Raw genomic sequence first — 5,725 nt, 5'->3', positions numbered from 1 at the left:
GACAGGAGGGGTGTGTGCAGAGTCCTCCCAGCAGTGCCCAGAGACAGGAGGGGTGTGTGCCTATCACTCCCAGCAGGGTGGGGGTACGAGCCGTACTTACACTGTTGGGGTGGGGGTACGCTCCATACGTACGCGGGTGGGTACAGGTCGTACTTACACTGTTGGGGTGGGGGTGCGCTCCATACGTACGTGGGTGGGTACAGGTCGTACTTACACTGTTGGGGTGGGGGTACGCTCCATACGTACGCGGGTGGGGGGTACGAGTCGTACTTACACTGTTGGGGTGGGGGTACGCTCCATACGTACGTGGGTGGGTACGGGTCATACTTACACTGTTGGGGTGGGGGTACACTCCATACGTATGCGGGTGGGGGGTACGAGTCGTACTTACACTGTTGGGGTGGGGGTACGCTCCATACGTACGCGGGTGGGTACGGGTCGTACTTACACTGTTGGGGTGGGGGTGCGCTCCATACGTACGCGGGTGGGTACGGGTCGTACTTACACTGTTGGGGTGGGGGTACGCTCCATACGTACGCGGGTGGGGGTACGAGTCGTACTTACACTGTTGGGGTGGGGGTACGCTCCATACGTATGCGGGTGGGTACGGGTCGTACTTACACTGTTGGGGTGGGGGGTTCGCTCCATGCATACGCAGGTGGGGGGTACGAGTCGTACTTACACTGTTGGGGTGGGGGTACGCTCCATACGTACGCGGGTGGGTACGGGTCGTACTTACACTGTTGGGGTGGGGGTACGCTCCATGCATACGGGGTGGGGGAAGGGTCCGTACATATCCGTCCCCACGCTGTGTGATGCTTGTGCGGGCCGTACCCAGGCCTTTGCCACGTGGGTACGAGCCGTCCCGCCATTGTTGGGGTGACGTGGGTGTGGGCGTGGTTCGACTCGTACCCACGCTCTTCAGGCATGGGTACGGGACGTACCTGTCTGGTTGTGTTGCCTGTTCGCGTCGTGACGGACTTTCGTTGTGGCGGTCGCTGGCTTATCTGGACACGCCCCCACACCCTCGTAGTGACCAGGGCATGGGAGTCAGGTATGTCCAGGGCATGTGTGCTGTGTGACTTTGGTGGGGGGTTTGTGGCCTGCCCTGGTCCTGCCACCCCCACCCCACCCCACTTTCCCCCCTCCCTTAGTTGTTCTGACCTTCTGCGGCGTCTGCATCCGAACCTGTAGAGGAGGTCGATTGCTATGAGGGCCGGGATGACTCGTAGGTTCGGGTCCATGTCTGTCCGTCGCGTACTGGTCTTCCTTGGTCGCGTCGTCCTGTCGCGTACTGGTCCTCCTTGTTCGCGTCGTCCTGTCGCGTACTGGTCCTCCTTGTTCGCGTCGTCCTGTCGCGTACTGGTCCTCCTTGTTCGCGTCGTCCTGTGTGTCCGTCGCGTACTGGTGGTCCTTGTTCGCGTCGTCCTGATTTCCCGGCAGTTTTTGGCTGCCGGAAAATATTCACCGTGCGGGATGACGTCGGTGCGAATCGTAATTCCTGGTTCGTGAATGGCAGGCTGCGAGCGTCCCGACGTCAGGTCGGCGCTTTCCCGGATCGCATTTGTATGTTTATTTTGTTCGGTCGGGGTTTTTTACGATTCGTACGGAAATGGTGTTCCCGTGCGAATCGTAATTCCATGTTGGTAGATTTTGACGACCGGGTACGCGTCGGACGGAGAATATGCTCCGTCCGACGGTTCGTACCCGGTTTTTACAGGATCGTGATCGGCACCAAAGTGTAAAACAGATATATAGACATATTTTACACAAAGTTTGAGTCTAGCTGTTTAGTAACATATTTACTTAGCTTTATTTTAACAACATATTTATAAAAATCAATATTTTCAAAAAATAGCTCAGTATCGGAATTCATGAATTGAACATAATTACCAAAAATACATCAAATTACCCATTGTTACCCAAATTCATGGGGAATTAAAAACTGCTGCAAACCTAGTGCAATGCACAATCTGCAAACATCACATGACTGGGAAAGTAAGGAATATCATTGGATAATATACTTTTCAGTAAAATGAATACAAAGTATAACACCCACTCCTCCTTCTTGAATCTTCTTTTCCTGAACTTTATTGTGAGCAGGTGGTAGATTTTGGCTGGAGACTTTCGTTGGACTTATGGGGGGATGACGTTCATATTATATCACCTTTAAACTTATCATAGACAACGTCTCCAGCTGCTGATCAAGCAGAGGGAAGCTGGAGGACCATCTACATCATTGGCAGCAGCAACAATATCTGTCCAGAAAGTCCCTTCAAAGGTATAGATTAATACAACAGATATGGCTCCAGAGTTTTCAAGAATGGCCAAGGTGGTGATGGACAGTAGTGTTGTTATAAGCGCTGGTGAGCAGTGTGTTACAGCTATTCGCAATGCTGCCAAAAATCATACATGCTAATTTCTTTCCCCCTTTTATATTTTTTGCACATTTCATAAGAGGAGTTCATAGTGAGCAGCAAGAAGGCAACGTAAAGCCAAAGGACCCTCGACTTTAATAGCAGCCACAACAACACCGAAGCACAGAGTTCATTCAAAATTCCAAACTCAACTTCAAGATTTGGCTCCACAGTTTTCCCCAATGGCATCATACTGCATGGATAGTGGAGTTGTAGTGAGCGCTGGAGAGCAGTTCATAATGGTCCTTCGCAATGTTGCAAAGAATAATAAATGTTGATTTTATTATTTTTGGCCCTTAATTGTATTTCTACATTAGCAGGCATTTTATTATCTAACTAAATTGGTATCTAATATCTATGTGTTGCTTATTTTATTATCTTCTAATTTATTGTAACACTACTTATATATAACTTGCCATATAGACAAGTCAAACTGTCCCTCTACAAATAAATACACGGGTAACTTTTGCCAGTTATCATTATTTACTTTTTCACTTTTTAACCTCTTCAATGCCTATGACGAGCTGGTCTCGTCATGGGCCGCGGTTGCGCTGTGCCCATGACGAGACCAGCTCGTCATAAACCCCGCCCGCTAATACCACGGCCGGCACAGGGCGGGGAAAGGGGCGGGCACTGAAGGGGTTAAATGTAAAGGCAACAGTCTGTGTTTGAATCTTCTAGTAAGTGCCTTGACAACTTAAACAAGCAGACTCTGTTTTTTAGACAACACTGTGTTAAGTTTTGTAATCTCCTCTTTAAAACTGTCAACTGTAATATATGTGTCCTGTTATGTAACTCCTCCTCTTAGCAACTCTTCATTTTTCCTAGAATCCTGCTCAAGACCAAAGAAACAAAACTGCACATCACCACAAACCTTTTTCTACGTCTGCCACACTATCATGCAAAAGTGCTCTATTCATTTCTCCTAAACATAAAGCAGGAGTTTTCACATAGTACAGCCTCCTAACTAAAGTTCGCATTGCAGAGTGGTATAACTTCTATTATGTTTTAAACTTCGCCTTAGAAAGATTCATAGGCATTTTCTTAAGATATCAATGGATTGCTGTCTATTACTACAAACACACCTACAATTCCATTTGTATATAGGACCCTGACTACACCTTCCTTGTGCCTCTTCTGCAATAATTTATTTTACATTTCTAGGAACCATCACCTGGGACTACCATTCTTCATTTCATAACATCGTCCTCTTTAATCAATAGCATGAACTAATCTGTTATGCTGGTGATAGCTCTCTTCATTAAGCAAAGGCTCTGTACAAGAAGTATGCATCCATTCTCCACTAAAAATTGTACAAAAGTTACTTCTATTCACTAATATTTTCTTCTGGTTTTGTCTCTTCATGCACAGCACTATTTTGTCAAGAGTCTTCATTCTATTTAGAAACAAAATGAAAAGCTTCCTCTTCAAAGCACAGGCCTTATCAACTACTCTCACAACTCGTTCTTTCTGTTTCACTGCATCTCTCCGTCTTCTACACTTTTAAAAAAAATGTATCACTAAATTTACAACCACTCTACTACAAAACACTCTGGCTCTGATTTCCTTAAACTGCTTCTGTCTCCTGGTTATGTTGCGTCCATGTTTTTTACAATCTTTTCCCTTCTTCCAATGTACACTTTGTCCACCCTTTTTATTTCTCATAGTCATAACTGTATTTTCTTTATTTTGTAATCTTTGCAGGTGTCCACATATGTTTTTAAGAAATGAATTTGTCCTCTTACCAGTAGCTCTTTTTTCTTTCAGCACTTTTTATGCATTTTGCCCTTTTTGTAACTCATTTCTGCATAGATACTGTAGTTGCACCCGTTGCTTTTTAGTCTGAGCTTTTGTAGGCATTCTAACTGTGTGTACTTATGTATATCTTGTTCCGTTAAAAAAACAAGTATATTTTAATTTCTACTCTAGCCAACGTACAAACTACTTTAGTACTGACTTACACATAATACGAAAAGTTTTATGGTATCCTGCAGTTTTAAATCTACAGCTGAACCTAGCTATATTACTACATGCACTTACTTCAATATAGCAAACCCGAAGCAAAAAAAACCCCACTTTATTTATTAGTCAAATTTAAACATATCAGGACCCTGTCCTACAACACGGCTGCAACATATCTCACTTCTAACTTATACATGGTAAAAGACCAGTTTCTCCCTTCTGTAGTTCATTTTAAAATGAACATCAAGCCAAGGGAGCATATTTACAAGCCCCTGGCACCAAAGCATCCCTTTTTTTAAACACCAGTGGCATAGTGTGATACTACATATTCATGAGGCCACGTAAAGCTGCTCTGCATGGCTTTTAGTTGCCTTGTAAATATGAGCCCTTTTCACACAGCACTTTGCCAGAAAGGAGCGTGCCATTGGTGTTGCTGTGGGTGTTCCCACGCAACACCCATGCATTTTGTCAAATTTCCCAGATTTACAACGATTTGTACACCTGGGAATGCGTCAGAATTCTATGATTCCCCAGGGGAGGTGTAGGGAGGCACAACAAGAAGAAATTCTTTTATTTCTCCTCGTTTTTTCCTCTTACTTTGCATGCTGCATTCTCATGATTTTTTTGTGCAGGAAGGTGTGCAATAGAAACAAATAGACTTTTGTATGCAATAGGTTTGTAAATGCAATCCTATGGGAGGAAAAACAATGTTATGCATCAGCAGGTAAGTAATCGACTTACTGTTCCAGTGTTTGGGGGTTTGGACTAACACTGGGCAAGGGTCACTTCAAGATAGGCACTGCACCACCAGCGGCACAGGGACAGCTGAGAGCAGAGATCACTGGTCCTAATGTTAATTAATGGAGATTGGGGGTACCTTGAAGAGGCACGGTTTACAGGTAGGTACACGCGGTTTCAGGGCACAGGCCCCGGAAGTTAGGATCAGCACAGGGGGGCCCACAAGGCAGCACCAAAGCTACACCACCAGCGGCACAGGGGCAGCCAAGTGCAGTGAAAAATCACCGTTGGTTGTCCAATGCTTTTCAATGGGGAATCTGGTTGCACAAAGAGGCTGTAGGATTGGGCCAGAAGGCTGGATGAAGGTTAACACTGGCTAGGCAGGTAAGGTGGAGAATTGAGGTTTTCCTGGCCATGGTCAGCTGGACTCCCCGAAGTCATGGGGTTGAGGATGCAGGGGTGCCTTTTGTTGTCGGGTTTATGTTACCGGAGCTGGTCGCGGTCGGGATGACCCTTTGTGTTGAGGCTGCAGGTGACATTGTGGGGTCCAGGAGAGGTCAGCCACCGATGGAGACGAGGTCAGGATTGCTGGGGATTCTTCACAGGAC

Source organism: Triturus cristatus, chromosome 4_1, assembly GCF_964204655.1.
Source record: "Triturus cristatus chromosome 4_1, aTriCri1.1, whole genome shotgun sequence".
Lineage (NCBI taxonomy): Eukaryota > Metazoa > Chordata > Amphibia > Caudata > Salamandridae > Triturus > Triturus cristatus.
The sequence above is the reverse complement of the archived record's forward strand: the minus strand, read 5'-3'. Positions refer to the sequence as shown.